Source organism: Amblyomma americanum, chromosome 5 (assembly GCF_052857255.1).
Source record: "Amblyomma americanum isolate KBUSLIRL-KWMA chromosome 5, ASM5285725v1, whole genome shotgun sequence".
Taxonomy (NCBI): Eukaryota; Metazoa; Arthropoda; class Arachnida; order Ixodida; family Ixodidae; genus Amblyomma; species Amblyomma americanum.
Window position 1 is genome coordinate 85514774 of NC_135501.1, and position 23056 is coordinate 85537829.

The following is a 23056-nucleotide window of genomic DNA, read 5'->3' on the forward strand; positions in this document are numbered from 1 at the left end:
TTACATTCTTTTTATGGCTGCCCCACCGTACTTTTTGTCCACGTGGGGTGCGATGGCTCGGGCTGCCGACGTTTGCAGAAACTCCCAGTCCTTCCAGCTCGAGGTGGCGTACTGTCCCTGCGGGGGACGGTCAGCAGGGCAGCCGAAAAGGATGCTGGAGAGTGTGTGGCATGAGGGTCACCGCTTAGGGAGCACGCAGGGGACGTGCCACAATAGTGGGATAATAGCTGAAGGGGTGACGGAGAGCGGGTCTGGAGGCGTCTGAAGAGGGTCTGTTGCGATTGTCTCCGCTACATGGTCGGCGTCCCTACTCCGGGACACCGCATGACGAGGCCTCGTCTCGTACCCGCTACTCTAGATCCCTTTACTACTCAAGGAACTTTCAAAGGGACCACCACGGGCGCGTCGTCAAAAGGACCACCACGGGCGCGACGTGTGGCATGTCGGCTCCATAGAATGACCATCTTTTAGGTTGGAAAAGGATAATGAACTGCTAAGGTGTGTGTGTGTGTGTGTGTGTGTGTGTGTGTGTGTGTGTGTGTGTGTGTGTGTGTGCGCGTGCGTGTGTGTGTGCGTGTGCGTGTGTGTGTGTGTGTGTGTGCGTGTGTGTGTGCGTGTGCGTGCGTGTGCGTGTGTGTGTGTGTGTGTGTGTGTGTGTGTGTGTGTGTGTGTGTGTGTGTGTGTGTGTGTGTGTGTGTGTGTGTGTGTGTGTGTGTGTGTGTGTGTGTGTGTGTGTGTGTGTGTGTGTGTGTGTGTGTGTGTGTGTGAGTGCGTCGCGGACGTGGTAAGGATCCTGTGAATGCTATTACCAAGAATAAGTGAAGCTTGTAGGATTTTATCGCGTCTTGTGCGTTCAACCACGCCGAAAGCCTCACTCAACCAAATGGTAGGCGTAATGCCGATGTGCCCTTAGCGGTGGCTGAGGGCCTCCGACATCAGGTCCTGGGGACTGTGGCATCTACATTCTAATCAAGGTAATTTTTCTAAAAGTGCACATTTTCACATTGAAGTATGCCTATTATTTAAAGGTTACACGATGTAACCTTTCCACTTTAACATTTGTAAAAGTTACAAATGGTAAAGGTTACTTCCTTTTATTCATGTATTACGCATTTTTTTTAGCGCTGTAACCTTTACAAATGTATACATCATTGAGTTAAGCACAGGTTACATGCTACAAAATTTTTAAATTTTGTGCGCCACAATGGCTGGCCTAAAAATGGCGAGAATATCCTTTCAGCCTGCTGAAGGTGATGAAATACAGAGCTCTGCTGAATTTCTATATTAATGGAGAAACATTGGCCAAAGAGAATAGTTTAGAAAGGAGAAAAATGATAAAGATCGGTATATGACAGTCAAATTGTTCATTGACTCCAACATCTTCTAGACTGGAGGTTATACAAAACAATAAAAACTTCCCAAATATTGTCTACATAGAAAAACTAATGAATGTATCAGATACAGGTGTGTTCAAGGTACCATTTTTGCAAACTTTTCGCAAAATATATAGCATTAAATTAGCATGCAAGGCACTGAAATCTGGGCCCATATTACAATATTACGGTTCCCGTGCCAAACAGAACCACGTTGAAGAAGCAAATCCTTAAAGCGAGATCAGATCAAGTCTCGCTTCGAAAAGAGCTTGTAAACAGCATATAATACTCTTATTGCATTTTAAATAAAAAATAGACACTGTATTTGTAGTATAAAAACGAACAAAATAAAGGCCCAAATATTAAAGACCTAGTGACACGTCAACTTGACATTGTTTAAAGGATACAACACACAAAATATAAATGCAAAAAATATCAGAGAACGCAATATTGTGATCGCATAGTTTATCACACTTCTTAAAAGAAAGAATAAAATGACTACAATAAGAAATAAAAAAAGCAGATAAAAGCAGTGCAGATAATATGAGTTCTTTTAAAGCTTGCGGCCACATACAAACCTAAACAACAATAAATCGATTTAAACATCATAACTAAACAGCTTACAGGTGTACATGTATCTAAGAGCTTTCAGAGGTGCGTAACATCGGCGAATTCCTTCATGAAAACAAAATCCCTTCATGACCCCTCCAGTCACTTTATTAACAAAGAAACAAAATGACATGACCAATAGCTCGTAACATTTTTGAGTGCTCTAAGTCTGACAACACTCGCATAAGTATATGAACTTGTGTACTGCAGTTTAAAAAAAGACTCGCTGAATTTTGCTCTAGAAAACATACTTCAACATATTAAAAAGTGAACAATTGGAAAACATTTCTTTGCAGAAAATTAGAACAAATTATTCTATTCAAGAGCATCGACAGACTTTTAAGTAGGTTCTTCAGTAGTCCAAGTGACACTACAGTGTCTGGCAGGGCAATCTTCTGCAGCAGGATGAGTATGGCGGAAAATTCCGGCAGATAGTCGAGGATTTTATGTAATACATCACCAGGCAGAAGATGAGGGCAAGCTCTAGGTTGCCGCTGCTGATCGAGATCACTTCTTTAATACTTCGAGCGTAAACGCCAGTGTGTTGAGCCCAGGCGTATACATGAAGTGCAGTCACTTGCAACGTCAGGCAGTGGGAACTGTGGAATATTAAATTAGAGCCAGTGAGCAACCATTCATTCTTAAATCATGGCTGATATTCTCACCAGAGTGAAACATGGCACGCAAAGAACACGAGATTTTTCACGAGAATTTGATCATATTAAAAAAACGTTTTTCAACATGAAAAGCCAGGATGCCAAAAAAACTGCTAGATGAAAGACTAAGAATTATTTCACAAACCTCGTTGATGAATGTGTGCTTGGAATGACCTTGTAAATGCTTTCCAATGACAAGAAATGCGCATCCGTGTCCTTCTTTGGAAGAAAATGTTTGAGCTACTGCTTTGAGCTTTCCTTCTATATCTCCAAAGCTCCGCTTAAATTGGAGTTCCACTTCAATGCACAGCTGGAAAAAAGTCGTTCGAAAGAAGTGTAAATCAGTAAATGAAAGCAAGCACTCTTGAAGAAAAGTTGATACAATTGAAAGCAGTTGTCCGCATTATCAACATTGTAAACGTGTTTATTCGAACCGCAGGTTGGTAGGCGTTGGCCAGAGGGCAGCACGACGGACACACACAGGCGTCACTCGAGAATCACAGCTGCACTTCGTCTACCTCTTATCTGCGCTGCTTGAACTTCTGCCAGTCGGTCCCATTACAGTTACTTCCTCGCCAAAAAAGGAGCCATCCTGGAGACTTACGGGGAGAAAAGCATGGACGGTTCATAATAAGGCTTGAGGCGCTCGACGTGCACAGTTTCGCGCCCCCGGCGACAGTGGTCCGCAGAGGCGGGGAGCGCGTCAAAGATGTAATTCGCGGGAGAAGTTTGTTGCACCACGCGGTAAGGTCAGTGATAGCGAGAAAGCAGTTTTGTGGCGAGGCCGGGAGTGGAGGAAGGCACCTAGAGCCAAACAAGGTCGCCAGATGAGTATGACGCGGGAGGGTCCGAAGAATCCCGACGGTGCTTCTGATGCCATTGGAGCTGTGTAGTGAAAGAGCGGGCAAGTTGCCGGCATTCTTCGGCATACAGCTGAGCTTCGGAAAGTGGTGTGTTCTCGGAAGGCCCTGGGCGATAAGGAAGGACGGTGTCCATGGTAGATGTAGGCTCCCGGCCATATAAGAGAAAGAAAGGAGAGAACCCCGTCGTTGTCTTCGTAGCCGTATTATACGCGTACGTGACGAAAGGGATCACTTGGTCCCAGTTGTAGTGGGCGGTATCAACGTACATGGCGAGCATGTCACTGAGTGTGCGATCGAACCGCTCAGGCATGCCGTTGGTCGGGGGGTGATAGGCGCTGCTGCAGCGATGAACGATTTGGCATTGCTTAAGTAGGGCCTCGATGGCGTCCGAGAGAAAAACACGGCCGCGGTCACTTATCAGTTCTTTAGGGGCGCCTTGACATAGAACAAGACTGTGTAGAATGAAGTGAGCGACAACGTTTGCGGTATCAGATATGAGAGCCGACGTTTCGACGTAACGTGTTAGATGGTCAACGGCCACGATGCCCAGTGATTGTTAGCCGGTGTAGTTAGAAGCGGGCCATAACGATCAATGCCGACGCGGTCAAACGGACAGCCAGGGCAAGGTAACGGCTGCAAAGGAGTGGCGGTGGGGTGAGGAGGTTTCTTGCGACATTGGCAGGCGGTGCACGACCGATTGTACTGACGTATGTAGCGGTACATACCTCGCCACTAATATCGCAGACGAAGGCGAGCATATGTTTTCAGTACACCAACGTGGCCGCATTGTGGAGGGGCGTGGAAAGAGGCGCATATGGCAGCAAGGAGGTGTCGAGGGATCACCAACAGCCACTTGCGCCCGTCGGGGAGGTAGTTACGGCGGTATAAGAGGTCATCACGAACGGCGAAGTGGTGGGCTTGGCGGCGAAGGGTCTGCGACAAAGAATGCAGCGAGGAATTGTTCAGGAAGGTGAGCAGCGAGGTGATCCAAAGATCTTTCAGTTGTTCGGAGAGCACATTATTGAGGTCGAACGGCGAGAAATCGTAAGCACAGACGAGGGCAGAGGCTGAATCGCACGGGAGCGATGAACGAGAAAGGGCGTCGGCGGCCGAGTGCTTGGTTCGATAGTGATAAATGACGCGAAAATGAAACTCTAGGAGACGTAAAGCCCAGCGGGAAAGTCGGCCAGAAGGATCTTTGAGGGAGGACAGCCAGCACAGGGCATGATGGTGTGTGACGACATAGAAGGGTCGGCCGTAAATGTAAGGTCGGAACTTGGCAATCGACTAAATGATGGCAAGACATTCTTTTTCGGTGAGAGAATAGTTCGATTCCACCTTGGTGAGGGCATGGCTGGTGTAAGCGAAAACATATTCCGGATACCCAGGCTTTCGCTGGGTAAGAACTGCGCCCAAGCCCACACCGCTCGCATCAGTGTGAATTTCTGTCGGACAGGCGGGATCAAAAGGGCGAAGGATGGGGGGACAGACCAGCAGGCGACGTAAAGTGCTGAACGCTGTATCGAAGGCTGGTGACAAAGACGAGAGGTTCGGGCTGCCAGCAAGAAGCTGCGTTAAAGGGGCAATGACACAGGCTAAATCCCGGATGAAGCGGCGAAAATAGCAGCATAGGCCTATAAAACTGCTAAGTTCTTTTGAGGTGGTCGGTTTTGGGGAAGTCAGCGACGGCGCGAAGTTTGGCAGCGTCCGGAAGAACGCCGCCCTTGGAGATGACATGGCCTAATATTGTCGGCTGCGCAGCACCGAAGTAACATTTCTTCGATCAACGAGCATTCAAGCAACGCTCGAAGGGGTTGCTCGGCGCGTGGTTTCTGGACGGCGGGGCGGCCAAAACCGTCGGCGAAGCTTGTTTTAAAGGAGGACCAGGTGGGAAGATGGGCCTCATGGTTGCGAAACTAGGGGTTGGCAACGTCCGTTAGGTAGAAGAGGACGTTGCTAAGTTAAACGGAATCGTCCCACGTATTCTAAATGCTGACTCGCTCGTAGGAGGCCAGCCAATCGCCGACGTCCTGGTCGTCGGTGCCGCTAAATGGAGGAGGGTCACGCTAGCGCTGCACCCCGGAACAGAGGACGGTGGTACGGATGGGCTGCGATGCTTGGCGGGGACACTTTGGCATGGTTGCGGGAACGAGAAGCGTTCCGCTTCGAAGTTCTAGGATGAGAACCGGGACGGGAGCCGAGGCACCTCCAACAAGTCTAAAGGTGTTTATTCGAACCGCAGGTTCGTAGGCGTTCGTCGGAGGGCGGCACGACGGACACACACACACATGCGTCACTCGAGAATCACAGCTGCACTTCGTCTACCTCTTCTCTGCGCAGCTTAAACTCCTGCCAGTCGGTCCCATTGCAACAGAAATAAAATTTCTTTTTCATCATGCAAATAAATCTGACTGCAATTTAGTAGGGTTTTCAATAAATTCACTAATGTTTTAATACATCAGAAGTCCTGGTTCCTTCACAAATCGTAATTTTTTAATCAGCTGCCTTCTATTTACTGCAGTAGGGTATATGGCAATGCTCAGTTCTTATAATCTTGCAATGTTCACTTACAGTATTTTGTAGCAAGAATTACTGAGACAGGGGATCATCATGGCATTTACTACGGTCTTCGTACGTTATTTCAAGCAGGCCTCGTATTCTTACCGTGTCAAGAGCCACTGTAGCCAGGTGAAAAAATCTCAAGGCCTAAAATATGTCACGATAAGAAGCAAATATGAGGTACATGTGCCTAATTATATGGCATTAGAATTGTGTATTAGAGCTAAACTATAGCTCGGCAACAGCATTCACTTTTGTGGCCGCTGGAACAGGCATAAAATCCGTCGCAAGTGCTGCATTTTTCATCATCCTGTGCTTCTGCACTTTCCGGGCTACTGACAGCCTCGTTATGACTAGGCTCTAAAATTATAAAGACACATTTTTCCTTACTGCAGTGGTTTCGACAACCTTGACAGTTATGCATTTTAAACACCTGAATAAACTTGTAAGTAGCCAATACATATCAGTATATAGGCCATAGATGTTGATTGGCTAATGAAAGGAAACTTTTATGTGGTACTAACCGGTTGACAATGTATAATTATTGGGACTAATATAATTAACTTTGTGTTGCATACAGGAGGATTAATATGCGTAAGTAAATACAGAGCATAGCAAGGATTCTCACATCTGCCAACTGGAAAGCACTTCCTTTGACATCAAGAGCCTATGAGGCAGGCTTAAATTGTGAAGGCATATTAGTACATGAAATGACAGTATAAACAGTGGATCTCATTCAGAAGCAGCATCACCTTGCTTTACAAATCAGCTACACCAAAGTGTACTTACATAAGCACGAGTCTTTGTATCCAAAAACTGGCTGTCAGCTAGGCTTTTGTTCATTCCACAAAAGAAGTGGATATTTTCAGGCAAGTGCATCACCATGGGCTTTGTACATTGAGCGCCTTTCACCTTTGCTCCCACTAGTAATGAAATTATGTTCACTAGAATGAAAATAATGCGGCCGTTTTAAACATGGAGATGCTCCTTTCTAGCCTTTGCCATAGGAAACAGCAAATGTTGCAGTTATGCAATATCTGCATGCGCCACTGATATAAACAAATTTAGATTAAGATTTAGGCTCATGGTAAGGTGTACCTGCTGACAACATGGGTGAGCTTTTTTAGCATCGAATAGAGGAAAAGCTAAGAAGAGAAAAAGAAATATTGCATGATTGCTTTCCCAGTGCATTGTAACTTGCTATCCCAGAAATTTAAACTAGTTGTGAGATCAAGATCATTCACTTGCTCTGCGAATTACTACCATGTATCCTAATTTGTGACTTCTTGCAGAGCAGTAGTGCATTTTAAGCCCTGCATTAAGTTTTGCGGTCCCCTAATAATTCAGGAAAATGTTTCATTGACTACTTATGAAAATTGCTAGAAATATTAGTCAAAATAGGAAACTATTTTAGGAACATATTCTGACCCGCGGAGAGTGCAACATACTGTAACCTTCCTTCAAACTATATTTATTTTCAGATACTTAAAAATTCATAGTTAACTAATGAAGCAACCATATATGTTGGTTGGCGCCAATGAGGAGTTTGTACTAGTTGCCAAGGTGAAAAAACATTTTTAATACGCTATAGTAAATTTACTCAGAGCTTCTTTCAGCACAAAAACCTAAACATAACGCGACAAATGTACGGAAAAATAGGTGGAAATGCAGTTTCTGCTGACGCCTGGTTGCAGTGACTACAGCAGGTTGCAGTAAGTCGGCTGTTCGACCTCCAGCAAAAAGTGTCCATGTTCCTGAGCGGCCGGATCAAAGCCAGGCTCCACGGCAAGGGGGACCCTCATATGCACAAGTGACAAAAAGACCAGCTACTGCGGCCAAGACTGTGTCCCCGTCGGCATCTTTTGTCGATGTGTTAAGTGAATGTGGAAGACTGGGCGAGTTGGTAGGTAGTCATTCTAGAAAAAACAGCGCAAACAGGACAGGGACCAAGGGAAGAACCGACGACACGAGCGCTCGTGTCGTCGGTTCTTCCCTTGGTCCCTGTCCTGTGTGCGCTGTTTTTTCTAGAGTGTTAAGTGAGTGTGTTGCACAAAATAAGGAGCTCAAAAAACAAGGTATGTCTGACCTTCATGTTTTGTTTGGGGCCCTGCGTTCACATGTTCCAGCGATGGCGCCTGGTAACCTGAAGAACTTCCTACAGCTGGTAATTTCTTTTGAGTCCCTAATTTCCACCTTCGCAGCAAACTTTCATGAGAACTAAAATGGATGGGGCTAAACCTCGTGGATATCATATGCACCTTAAAGTGCCGTTTATATTGCAGTGGAACTGCGCTGGGATATTAAGTCGGTTAGCTGAACTAAAACTATTCTTGACAGAGACTTGTGTTTCAGAGTTGGCCCTGTCAGAAGCTGGCGTGCCAAGCGGGAGATGTTCGACTGGATATGTCGCCCATATAAACTGCAGCATAAAGTCATTTCCTGCAGAAAGTGCTGCGCTTTACAGTAGAAGAGAAATTTCACTTGTTTCTCTAAGCGTTGCCGAACTTTGCACGGATGACATTGAGGTAGCGGCAGTGAGAATACAGCTCGGCTCTCGAACCCTTTCTATTGCATCCGTGTACGTGTCTCCGCGGAAGAATGTAGCATTGGATTTCTTTCTACAGCAGCTCTGCGACCGCTGCCCAGCTCCTAGAATCATCTGCGGTGATTTAAATGCCCATCATGCCGTTTGGGGTGACAGGAACACGGATTCCCGTGGACGCAAACTCGTAGAGGTTATGGACAGCTTGGACCTGTGTGTTGCCAATGACGGAAGCCCAACTTTGTTCCGGCCTCCAGCCTCAGCGACAGCTATAGACCTGACACTGCATTCACCTGACGTCCGCGTGAGTTGGTCAACAGCGCCTGACCACATGGGAAGTGATCACTATCCGATGTTTGTGTTTGGTGCCAAGTTTCGTATGCATGGTCCTAAAATTAGCAACATGGTCAACTGGGACAAGTACAGAGAGCACCTAAACCTTGTTTCTTGTGATGTTGTTGACCAAATCATTTCTAGTAAGCTAGCAGCAACTACGGCGGTCAAGTTACCTGATCATTTTCCGGCCCCGGATTTAAAACTCAGGAACCCTTGAGCAGCGAGAAGAAGGGCGGAGCGCCAAGGACGGCAGCCAACTGAAGACGACCTTCAATAGGCTGAATTCTGCTATTAGACGGCACACGAACAAGCTGTACAGGTTGCAATGAACCTCATTCTGTGCTAGTTTGTGTTATCACCGATAACGAAAATATGGAGAGTTATTGGCAGCCTTTATGGAGAATCTCGCCCTTCGAAGCCATTTGAAGCTCTTGCAATACGCAACGAAAAACCTATTGCGTGCTTGGCAGAGGAATTTTCAGACGTACTCGTACGCGCTGATTCTGGAATAGATATATATACACCACCTGCTTCCTACAGGTCAATCATGGACGTCCCGTTCACGCTTCATGAGCTTCAAACTGTGCTCAGTGGCCTACGGCGCCGGTGTGCACCAGGTCCCGACGGCATCACCAATCAAATGCTGAATAATCTGCCCTTGCAACTCAGGAAGGAGCTCCTCAAGTTCATCAATTGAGTTTGAGAGACTGCCGATGTTCCTCCGTCATGGAAGGTGGCACATGTAGTTCCAGTACTGAAGCCTGGCAAAGACATGGCAGGCCTTGCCTCGTATCGCCCTATATCATCGACCTCCTGTGTAGCTAATTTGATGGAGAAGCTGGTGAATGAACGCTTATCATGGTGACCTGAGGACAGCAAGGCACTGCCAACATGTATGACAGGATTCCGCCGAGGTCTTAGTGCCCAAAATAGCGTCTTAGACGATCAGTCACAATGAACACCAGAGAGCTTTCGGCCTTACCACCTCAGCCATTTTTTTGATGTTGCGAGAGCTTACGACAGCGTGCTTCAGAGCTCAATTCTAAACAGTTTGCAATGCATGGGCCTAAAGGACCATATGTTAAGAGTCATTTACAAGTTTATAAGTGATTGCGCGGTTCGTGTACGGTGAGGGAGTACGTTAAGCACCAAAAGGGTTCTATCACGAGGTGCGCCTCAGGGAAGTGTTATTTCTCGCACGCTCTTTAACACCGCAATGGCTAGCCTTCCCTATTCGTTGAAAAATGTTGCAGGCAAGTGCGTATGTGAAATTATGCTGGCGACATCTGTATTTAGATTACTGGCTACCAACACAAGCGATTAGCCCTGATAGCTCGACAGGCTCTACTTTCGGCACAAGCTTACCTTCAAGGTGTGGGGTTGTCTCTGTCAGTGGACAAATCCGGCTTTATTCTGTTTCCAGGGGTATGAAGACGTCCAGCGCGGTTAAAGATAGACCTCGGTCACTCGTGCATCCGTCAATTCAACCACATGCGTTTCCTGGGTGTCATTATTGACTCCCGTCTACAGTGGCGAAAAGCTGTAGTAGCGATTGTTTCATCTATATCTTCTCGTCTCAATGTGATCCGTATAATTGCGCGTGAGCAATGGGGAAACCATCCTTCTTCAATGGTCAAACTTTATGAAGCAAAGCGCTGGTGGTCAGCCGCATAATGTATCAATTACCTTTACTTCCCCCCCCCCCCCGGCATCACAACTTGAACGTCTCGAAGTTGTCCACAGAAAGGGCCTAAGAAGAGCAATTCGAGTTCCCCAGGCGGCTGCGAATAGGGCAGTACTTCATGAGTTCCTATCGAAACCTCATAGCCTTATCGCTTCTCAGAGACTACTAATGCATCTTGACCGCTTAGGTGAGATGGTAGCTGGGCGATCTCTTCTCCAGCGGCTCTGCAAGAGATTTAAGTCGAAGGCTTCTTTGGCACTCAATACTCTTAGTTCTTTAGGCATTAATGTCCGAAGGCAAAGGAAACGGTTGAAAACCTCCTGGTCTTTTCCGACCCTCAACTGTAAGGTCAATATTCCCCATGTGAGCGTAAAGCGCAACTCTCCTTTGGCAGCAATGCGTACCATTGTGATGGAACACTTGGAAACAGAGTATGCCGGGCATCTTCAGATTTTCATGGTTGGTTCTGTGGACAGATTAAAGCAAGCTAGCGCAGCGGCTTTTTACATTCCTTCTTTGGACTGTAAGTGGTCCGTACGCTGTACTGCTGTCGTATCCTCCACAACGGCTTAAAGTGTTTCTATTGAGGCGGCTTTACGGAAGTTAGGGTCTTTTCCGGCTCAACCTGTTGTCATCCTAACTGATTCAAAATCTACCCTTCAGAGGTTAGAGCGCGGATTCCCTACTGGAGCCTTGTCTATAAGATCTCTGCGCTTGGTGCAGAATCTGCACAACAGAGGCTTTACTCTAGATTTCCAATGGGTGCCCTCTCACATAGAAGTCAACGGTAAAGAGGTGGCAGACAGTCTTGCCCATAAAGCTCTCTCTAGGATTCCATCAAAAAAAGTACCTCAAGGTGGAAAAAGTCTCTGCAGGAAAACGGTGCTCGATCACTTCAGTACCCCGTGGAGTGCGTCCCACAAGTCATGTGTGACCAAGGGACTGCGAAGATCTCAGGCGACCATTCTACATGGAATTCGCACGGCCTCTGCTCGCACTCCTGCATGGATGCATAAGGCCGACATAGCATCGTATCCGCTCTGCTCTTTATGTGGTGTGTGCGGGGATATCGAACAATATATTATGTACTGCCCAGAGTACAACGCGGAAAGGCATGTGATGTTCGCTTCCTCCAAGAAGACAGGAACCCGTCACAGCACAGTGCATGACATTGTCTACCCGAGTGGAAACCAGGCATGCAGAAGGGATGCTGCACGCCTTCTTTTAACATTTCTGCAGAACACGGATCTTGTTTCTAAATGGTGACAGCAGGCACGGACTATGGCCTACTGTGATTGAATGTGTGCGTAGATGGTGTCTTCCGGAGTGGACTACTTTATACTGTGAGTGAATGTGTGTATGGATTGTGGCACCCCTATGGCCTATGTTCTACTGTGACTGAATATGTGCATAGATGGTGACTTCTGGATTGGACTGTGATGTGGACTGCGTGGATTGATTCTGTGCATAGATGGTGACTGCGGGAGAGAATGTGTGCTATTATAAGAGACTGTGCGCATAGCGGGGTAGATGCGGCATTGTTAATATAGAAGGGACGCTGCGGTGGAGCAATTGCTGGCAGATAAAGCAAGGCTAACCCCGCCTGTAGCATTCAAGACCTCAACTCAACTCAAATGACTACAGCACTACATTTCATCTACTTAGTTGGATTATATCTTGCATCTTCTTTTGCTGGTTCGCACAAAATAACAGCTACATCGTTAGCTATGAGTGTCGTATTCTTTGCACTAAGTAGCGAAGCAAAGGAAAACATATGACATTGAAAATTGCAAATATTGTTCAGATGGATGTCATTGTTATTTTAACACGCAATAACGGGTGTCACGTTCCCACCGAGCTTATTGCTCATTAAATAAATGATTCGTTGCTTCGAAAACTGATGTGACACCAGCACTGGCTCCTCCAATAAAGGCTAATTAGTGAGGCTCAGTTATTGCCTATGTGACCAGAGGAACGTTTGAGAATAAATTATGCTCGCCAAGAGTAAGAGTTCGTACCGGAATTTAGCTTTATTATTAAAGAAAAATTAGTTCTTATTATTGACCCCAACACAGTCATCCAACTGCAGTACAAAGCTTGACAGGTTTCTTAGAAACCTAGGCACTGAAGTAAAAAATTATTCCATTATTATGATTGCCTTCAGCGTGTCGATTTGACCATTGCCTTATCTTACAATCCTTTTTGAATTCCAAATCTTTTTCAAAGACATATTGAAAGTGTTCGCTTAAATACTGGGTTCATCAGCAAGGTGCACTACATTCAACGAAGAACAAACAAGAAAAACTTCAGGAACAATCCCAGTTCCACCCGAAGCTACCATGACAACTTTTTTTGTGACCTGTCCGAAAGAGCTTTCCCTCGCACGATTGGTTGAACACATTCAGAGAATTCTTGCATGATTCCAAGGAGCCACTCTCCGAATTCCTAAAAGGAAACAAACTAAGCTTTATTCAGTGAAAACCTGCAATAACACACTTAAGTGTTTTTTTTTTTTTTGCTTTCAGTAAGCAACATCAGGAGTAACACATTCCAAAAGCACCGGCGTTATAACAAAGGTGACTCATAATGACATTTTGTAATAGCATACAAACAGTAATCTCTTGCATAAGTATACAATAGACAGGGACACAAAAGGAGTTCAGGTTTGATGACAACAATATGTGGTGCCTTCTTAAGTAAAAATGCATTCACTCGCTGTGAATCACTCACTTTTGCCAAGATCAGAAGAGTGATGAAAATCTTTCCTTCCTAAGGAAGAATTGTTTCTACTTCACCAAACATTGGAAGGCCATTTTGTTCAAACACAAGCACATCAGAAATTGAGATCCTGACACCAGAGACAAAGGCTGAACGCATGGACATAGCTGTTTCGCCTATACAGCAGCAGCATGCAGTCCACGCGACAAAACGCAGAAAACACACAGGCCGACCACCTGTAGTGGACCCGCGAGCGTACGGAGAGTGCTCCCTCAAATTTTGCCGGCTGATGCGCCCCAATCTTCCTACAACACTTACGCTAATTCACCGAAGAAAATGTATGCGCGGCTGGCTGCTTTTCTGTGTTTCGCTTTTAACTCTTGTGTATTTGAACTGCTGAGATAGAAATATACGCAGACGGATGGTGAAATGATACTAGCTTTCGAAGCGCTTCTCCAGGGTTCGTAACGAGGCTTCGAAGGTCTACCACCGCTCGGTAACGCGAAGCTGAACATCTGCGAAGCAGCTTCGGTTTAACTGACGGCGTGTACTCGCTGATAGCTGATACTACTTGGTTCAGTCCAAGCTTACCACAGAGTAGACGATCCTCTTTTAGAGGCCAAAGACATACAATGCTGGTTGTTTTCTCCTCGTAGCTTTTCTCTTTGCAGTTTTGTTTTAGGCATAAAGTAGAAGGACGGCGGGTTCCTTAGTATACTGTCAACATTCAATGAAACAATGAGGGCAGATCGCTCTGGATATTCAAACATATACAAGGCTTCAAGTGTCCAAGGGCGCGCGGTAACACAAAGCCATACAGCTGCGTAAGACCGTTGGTATAGAACCGACGGCATATATATGTTCGCTGATAGTTGATGCGAAAAACTATTTTCACCGTTGTATGCGTGCTTCTGCGAAAGAGGACAAAAGCATCTGTTCCATATCGCTTTTCTATATAGCTTTCGCTTTTCTGTATTTGACGGTTTGTTTTGAGCGCTATAATGCAGAAATATGCCTGTTTCCTTTAACGATATCACGAGCCTGCTTAGTGTTCCTTGTTGTTTTTCTTACAATGAAAATATGAACAGGTGACTACAAATCTTTTGCTCAGTAAATTCCGATTAAAACTCAGTAGGTGCTTACAGTGCATAATTTGAATTTGTGCCGAGTCAAATCTAAACGTAGTAACTTTTTATGCGGTGAGCATTGTGGAAGGTTTTCCCTATATGCGCGTCAAAGGTTATTACATGCAAGATGTTAAGATATTTTAGCATGTGTATTGCCAGTTGTGATCATTTTCATTAATTTACACTGGTTTTCAAAGATTCTTTCATAATACGTTTTCAATTTTCAGCAAGTTTTAAGCTTGAACGGTTTGCCAAGACATTGCCAAAAAACAACTGGAAGCATTTTTTTTAATCGCGCATATGCTCGCTAATACAAGTTGTGTACAGCTCCCTGATCCTCCATCGAGACAACCGTCTGACAATGGAGCCATAGAACGGGCTTACTCATCTCCTGAACGAGCGAGCCGATGGCTTTGTTGAGTGTGTTTTTAAGTTTCCGTTTTACGTACACAAATCGTGTAGTCAAAATTATCTCTGAACATCATGTTTGCTAGTCTTTATCTTGTCTTGGATAAAAAGAAACGTTACGTTCTATTGATAATGCCCAGTGTCAGCTACCCACTTTCTTCCTATGTTTCCTTTTTTGCCTCTATTTATATCTTACTGCTAATTTTTGTTTGCAGGCTTAACCGCTGGTTATTGCGTGGCAAATGCTTACGTAGCTTGGCGAACGCTGGATCTTGTGACGTGCAACAACTCGCCTTTGGTGAACTCCGAGTTTCCCGCGTTTACAGACTAGTTATATCATGACTGCTGTCCTTTGTGCGGCTACACACCAACCCTCAAACATATCATATGGCATTGCAAACAAAGACCAGCAGACAGAAAATCACCCCTCGTCACACACAACGAACTTGAAAGGCCGTGGGAGGCGCGACTCGACCGGCAGGACCTGGGAAGCCAGCAGGCAACCTTGAACCAAGCCGAACGAGCCGTTAGAGCCCGTGGGGTCCTGGAATAGGGACTTCACCCGCAAAAAACTAAGTCTGGCATTTCAACAAAATGTTTATTCCTCCTCATCCTCCTAGTAATTTGCTAAGAACTCGGCGCACAAGCACTCCGAAGGGATTCAAAGTTTACAAGTCCGCATACCCCTGCCTTGTTCACAGTGAGGCAGAAGCCAGCCGGAAACCCGAGAGTCACTAGTATTTGACTGTGCGCAGTCAGAAAATAGGGGCAGCGTAAAAGAAAACTTTTGTAGCGAACGCTTTGCAGAGCACCCGTGGCAAGGTTTGAAATCGGCGATGGTTAACTCAAGTCTGGAGCATTAGGAACATCACTCATTTACCATATCACGCTGCTTTCACAAAACCTTTTTTTTTCTGCTGGCGCCTAGCTGCAATAGGGCAGGTTTTGGGTGAACAAGTTCGCTTTCGGTTGCAGGCTCTCTGGGTTCCCATCAAATTTTGCTGTTAGTTTTCTTCGAGGCGTGTGCGCGCTTTGCGACGAACTGCAACTTCGCGAAAGAGCGGCGAGGAAAATTGTACCTTTGTTATAGAAGTCCGCCTAAAGATACGTTGATGCTGATAATGCCTTTCAGTGATCTCAGCTCCCAGGTCCGTGTGCGTTTACGGGGAGTGACGACGTGGCGTTCACCATGGGCACTTCTGATTATAGTATCACCTCTACGCGCCAAGAGGTTATATGCTGCGAATACCAGGAGGCGACGATGTCACCAACTCTGCTAGTGCCCTGTGTGGTACCCGTCGACACGAACACTGGCGGAGACGTGGCGGAAAACTGTAGGAATTTCCCAAAACACCAAAACAAATCTTTGCTTCGAAGGCGCCATACCGGCCCGACACTTTCATGACGCGCTCAAAGAGACAAAAGGTATCACTTTCACCTCACCGATGTGCTTTTTTTTGAGTGTGGAAATAGCATACGGGGCAATAGCGAGGCGCCAAGAACGACAAGAACTAGTGCTTCTTGAATTACTGCTTCGCGCAGTAAAGCTCGCTCTTTGGACGTGTGGGCTAATTCGCCCGGCACAAGTGAACGCTCCAGTGACTTGGCATTACAGTATCTGCACATTCCGTTCAGAGCGCCGCGATGACACGAGCATCAACGGGCATTTTTATCGTCTGCCAGAAACAGCGACTCCGTTCTTGTCCCGCATCTCACAGTAAAGCAAGCGTGGATGATTTTCTCGCCTCATTGCTACCCACGCGAGGGCATCCAGAGAGCAGTGATCAGAGTTATCGTTTCGGGTGTCACGATGCAGCAAGCGGCCCGTCTATTTCTAAATGCGAGACGCGAAAGCCGCCCGCAGAGGTCACCATTTCCAAGTTGGGCTCTCGCTCCAGACGCGGTTGCCCGAAGCAGTCTGTACTCGCCAGCGGAGACGCAGTGAATTTCAGCGACATCAGACCCGTGATCACAAATAAACGCTCGGGTGTTTTTGATCGCAGTGGCGCTGGCGGAGCTCGTCGTTTCGAAGTCTGTTCCAACCTAAGTACGAAGGCTCTCCGCGCATCGATGTCTACGATTTCAACTTCTGATGCTGCGAACGTTGGCCAGGTGAGTGGTGTGCGCCTGACTCGTTTTGCTCCGCGGCGTTTCTTGCTTGTCGTGCATTAAATATATGCCCAGAGTAATGTTGGCAGCTCAGCGCATCAGTTCGTATTGAGCCGGGCGCTGCAGTACCGATTTGGCAGCCGCTGCAATGGCGGCCACGTGGAATAATGTGCGCTGTCGTGCGGCGGCTTCGTATTCCTGCATTTCTCCGCAGATTCTGCTTTGGCCACCCAGCTGAAGTTGGTGGCATGGAATCGGGCTCATACGGTGGCTATGTTGCTTCACGCTAGCGTTAATCCTCGATATTTCTGTGGTTTGTGGACGAAGTCGCGAAAAGAAATTACACCTAAGGGGGGGGGGGGGGTAATTTATTAGTAAATATTTACGTCCGAAAAAGCGGTAGCATAGCCGCTCCCCACCGACACCCATGCGGTAGGCACCCTTGGTGTGACGCGTTCTCATAGACACCCTTGCTTGTATTGGGTGACGGTTCCGCTTCTTACCTATGGCTGGCGCAAGTTTCCACTAGAGACTCTGTGTTTCATCGGCCGCAGATTCGATCTCTGTCTGTACTGCACTGTGCGATCAATAGCGGGCCCACAATCTTAGCCCCAGAATCCCACAACCCATCACCGAGTGTGACAGCGGAACAACGCCGAGGAAACACCTCGACGTGCTATTCAAGTTATAGCATAGAACTAAAAATGATCCGGAAGAGCGAATAGAAGCAGTAATCGTCTCGATTCTCGGTACGCATCTCAGTTTCGTTGAGATGAAGGGGTGATTGCAGAATGTGAAAGGAGGAAGAGAGCAAAAGGTTTCGTAGTGAAGGCAAAGGTTTGAACCCGCGTCCTCATGCCGATGCTGTCAATGCACTAAGCGCTGAGAGCCCAATGCTCTCACTACTCACTCCCCAAGGCACTCATACGTCGACAAACTCCAGCATTACCGGCCCGCGCGGTGTCCATACCCTCCACCACAGGCGAGCTCTCCCGGGGAGACGCCGTCCGTTGGCACAAAATACAAACAGGAACCTTCCCATACTCGCCGCGGTGGCTCAGTGGTTTGGGCACTCGGCTTCTGATCCAGAGTACCCGGGTCCGAACTCGACCGCGGCGGCCGCGTTTCGGCGGAGGCGAAACGCTGAGGCGCCCTTGTGCACTGCGGTGTCAGTGCACAGTAAAGGTCCCCAGGCGGTCGAAATTATTCTGGAGACCTCCTCTACCGCACCTATCTCTCCTTTTCTTCTCTTAGTCCCACCTTCCTCCCTTCCCTTGCGGCGCGGTTCAGGTGTCGGCCGGTATGTGGGACAGATACTGCGCCATTTCTTTTCCCCAAAAACCAATCCTCCCTCCCCCCTCCAGTTCAATGCATGCCTAATGCTCCGCTCGCTGCGTTGAGTTCAGCTTTTGTTGCTAAGGGGCACAATTGGTCAAGCCAGCTGCAACAGGAGCATCACGCGTGCCCGCGGAAACGCGTTTCCGTCGCATCGCACTGCACTCACTTCTAGGCGTTCGGCAAGCCACGCTGTAGATAAGCTAAAAGCGCTTTCTAACGCCAGTATTAGTAGTAGTTGTAGTGCTTTGTTAAAATAATCTTAAAAAATAAGAATAAGATTTTTCCTATTCCTAGCATCTGCCATCGATATTGAAGCACCTGATCTGGGGCAGTGGATATAAAGGATAACACGCACAATGAAGAAATGAAATGAAAGATTTAAGGAGACAGGAAGAGAGTCAAGGAGGAGAGGTAATATAACATAAACTCTTTACACGATAACTCTAACGACAGACCGGGCGTGGAGTTGTGGACGCAGGAGGACGCCTACGTGCTTTAATGTTCTGTTGCCGAGGTGACCTGAAATGTCTACTGCTTCGTCAATAGTAGAAACGCCGCATAATGCATTAAACAATAATAAAAAAATATTTATTATTATTGTTCAGTGCATTATGCGGTGTTTCTACTGGTGACCAAGCAGCTCTATTTTAATAATTGATATAACTGAACTTTTATCACATTGACAAGGAGAACGGGAAATATTAAAAAAAAAACTGTGGCTCCAATCAACCATGTGATCGTCGTTGGACAGCGAAGCTTTAAAACGACACCAAATTACCCATTGTGACGTCACTTCAAAATACACACACGGGGCTCTAAAAACAGTGAAGCCGGAGACACGAGAAATGTACTTGAGCTCTGCTGTATGCCTGATTTCAAAGGTGATATGCTTTTTGTATTCTGTTTTTAGCCTAGCCTTTTTCTCTTACGACGACGTCAAGAAAACACAATCGTAATTTTTACCGGGAAACATACGAGGGCGAAGGAACGTGCTTCGCATTGTTTTGTAGGCGTCGTTATCTTACATTGTGCGGTTTGCACTTCACACGAGTGCTTCGATATACGTTAACGCCTTTGGGAGCAGCTGCAATTTTAATGCTTACCAGAACGCGTCAGACGGTGTTCCCATTGTGAACACGCGCCCTATCATTCATCATGTGGATTTGATGCTTGTTTAGTGCTTTTGAAGCGAAAAGCTTCAATAAGCCAGCTTTTCGAGCCGTCAGCGGGTTCGCAAGTTTGAATTGAATGTACAGAGGTCAAACCATGAGGATAAATGATGGTAATCAAGATCGACACCTGACGTCAGCTACAGCCACGACACCAGCGGCTATGACGCCAACTGTCTCGGCTTCGATCTTGACATTATAATTACGCAAGTATGCAGCTTCACTGTAAAAATTACGCGCGGTTTAACTAGTGCTGAACCTGGTTGGAGAGCAAACATTGTGGTGCAACTAGACGCGGCTTGGTGCCTGTACAGTTGAGAGTGCGCCACACACTGCTTAGGAAGCGTGACCACCTTGCCTGCCTGACAGGTGGCAGTTAAATTTGTGGTTGATTGCGAGAGGTTGGTCACCCAATAAGCGTTGCGGCCTAATGGTGGTGAAATCTTTATTTTAAACACAGGCGTTTAGGATGCGTAGGTCCTTGCGCCACACACAGTACGGTCCAAATCGAAGTCTCATTCCAGGCTAGAATCAGAAAAGCAATGGCAAAAATAAAGTCGAGTGAGAAGCAGCCGGCACCTGCAAAGCATCAACAGGCGTAAACCAATCAAAGAAATATTGAACATGTCTCATTCGGCCAAAATTGAATTTTGTAGAAAAAACCAAAGGAAAAAATAAAATGGTGGGCACGTTAACTGAAACGGTGTCCAAAGGGCGCAACGAGCACAGAGGGATGAAAAATCCCCGCGTGAGCTCGTTTACTGATGATGAAAGAGATTTCAATTTAGTGTGCAGGTGCCCAAAAGGAGAAAAAGAACACACACACACACCGAAATAAAAGGAAAATATGAGAGTGAAGGTGTAAACTGGAAGGCAGGAATTAAAACGGGCAGGAAGAGAATGGTCGAAATAATCTGGAGAAAGACAACCAGAAAATGACACGGAAGGAAAGAATTGTGCACGAAAAGTCCTGCCTGAAATTAAGGAAGAGAACTCAATAATAGAAAATAAAATGGCCCCTGGGTTCAAACACACCCCTTCAAATTCAAAACTACACACACACAGACGCACGCATGCACTTACACATGCACACACACTAAATCCGCGACATGTGATTCACAGAGGAGCGGACGTCGAAGATATCCACCTCGTGTGGCCTGAAGAGCCCCCCTGAGAAACCGCAGTGCCACGGGAAAAATAACAAAGCAAACAAAAAAAGTGATATTTAAAAAATTAAAATAAGTGAATTACAAGTAGATATAAAAATAAGTAAAAGAAATAAAAATGGAAGGGCGCCTCTAGGACGCGCTGCTACTGAACACGAGGACCAAAGAACACGGGAGGACACGCTGGCCCCGAAGGCGAGGGCTAAAAATGAGGGGGCGCCTCTAGGACGCGCCCCCGAACGGACGAAACGTTGGTCCCGATCACGAGGGCCAACGACTGACATAAGGGCCCCCACGCCCGTCGGGTGGGTGGGTCAAAGGAAATGTGTGGCCGGACCGTCAGGTGCTCCCTCGAACATAATTCGGAAGAGCAGCACTGACCACCGCCACCACCTGAGAAAGTAACGCACAAGAGCGGCGAATATCTAACAATCGCCGCCAGACAACCGAAGAAACGGCTTCCCCGAGACTGGGCAGCCCGGCCACCGCTGCGCCCGTAATGTCGAACGTCGCCAGTAGGCGCCCCGCACGGGCACTCCGCCGACGGCGCAAGCCCAAAGCTGTGTAAATAAGCCGGGAACCGGCCATGCCCAGTCACGAGGGCAGCGAGGGGGCGCGGCGGCGGAAATGAAGATGGAATGTTGAGAACGTCGGGAACCCAGGAAAAAATCCCGGTGCCCTTGTTGTTTACACGGCACCTTGCGGCCCGCCTGGCGCGCACGAAAGCGCAAAACGCCGTCCTCACAGAGGCCCTCGAGCGCAGCACACACCTCTCCCGCGACGACAAGCTGGCCCGCGAGACCACGACATCCGCTATTTCATTGCCGAGCACACCTGTTGCCTCCGAACATGAAAGAGACGAATTAATCTTTTGGACGCCACCGCACAGTGGTAAGATTTAATGCTGTCAATTTAGGAATCATGTGTGGCGTATGTAGCCAGCGCCGCAAACAAATACTGGCAATCCGTATAGAAATGGAGCGCCGCCGCCAACGGCATCAACATTGCAAAGCGAACCGCCTCTTTAAAGGCGACCAGCTCTGCAGCATAAGGACTGGTCGCGCGCTCTACCCGAACGCGACGGACCGCCCGGAGGTTACCGCGCAGGCCAAACGCCACAAAAGCAGCTAGTGCAGCAACGCAGATGTATGCGCTGTCGGCGTAGACGTGGTGCACCGGCAGTGACGCCGCCGCCGGCGCCTCCACGTCCAAGCGGCAGTGCGCAAAAGCAATAACTACCGAATGGTGCCGAGCGGAATCGTAGAAGGGCTCTTCTACCTCGACAGCCCGGAAGAACCTCGTTCCAAAAGCGACAACTCGCCGCCTGGAAAAGAGGTCAAACTCCGCGTTTAACTTGTCGAGGTCTAACGCCAAGGGTGGGGCGTGAAGAAGAATCTCCAACGCCTGCGTACTTGTCCTGGAATAGGCCCTCGCCAACACCAAAAGTGGGGACCTCTGCACAGACACGAGGCGAGGGCAGCCGCCCGAGTGGGGCCACTCGGTCCACCAAACGGGCGATGCATAGGCGAGCGTCGGTAGCACGACCTGGTGGTAAAACGCCCTTAGACGAGCAGCCGCCGGTGTGGCGCTAATGCGAAAGAAAGTCTCGAGGCGGGCGGACAGTGTCTCGGCACGCTCCTTGAGCCTGTCTGCGCGGGGAATAGACGAGAGGGTGCGGTCGAAGACGACGCCCACCACTTTGACGGTGGGCCTGAAAGACAGGCGGGCTTCGCCAAGGTGAACTGCGGGCATGGTGCGACCCATTCTCCTCCTAGGAGCAAAAATGATCACGCACGCCGTCTTGTCGCCGGAAGCGGTAATCCTCGCACGCCTCGCCCACGCGGCGACTCGGACGAGCGCATCGTCTGCCAATCGCTCGAGCTCCTTCTAAACGGCTTCAGGCTAAACGACGACAGCGTCGTCCGCATACGTCTGGATCGACACACCCTCCGGCACGCCCACCGCCAAAAGGCCACGCACTTCCACATTCCATACCAGGGGAGACAGCGGGGATCCCTGCAACCGCGTCCCCCGCACAGGAACGAAAACCCACCTCACGTTCAGAAATAAATGACCGAAGCAACGCACAGAGGTTCCTCGGGCACCACCAGTCGACGAGAGAACTCAGGACCAGGGGTGCCACATGCTCTCAAATGCATCCTGGAAATCTATGGACACTAATAGTACGTGCAGGCCGGCGTCCCGTATCTGCCTCAGTTTTGAAACGAGTGCGTAGAGGGCCTGAACAGCCCCTCGCCCTCTCGGTAATCTGAATTGTGCCTCGTGGTTCAGGCCGCGACGGGACAAAAAATGGTAAAGGCGATTGAATAAGAGCCACTCCAACATCTTCCCTACGGCAGAATTGATGACAATAGGCCGGTACGCCGCAGGGTCCTCGG

At 47.7% G+C, this 23056-nt stretch overlaps 1 pseudogene; it reads right to left on the reverse strand.

The window, feature by feature from the left end:
• On the reverse strand, positions 1–22409 carry LOC144134026 (uncharacterized; annotated as a pseudogene).
• Positions 22410–23056: the final 647 nt, after the last annotated feature.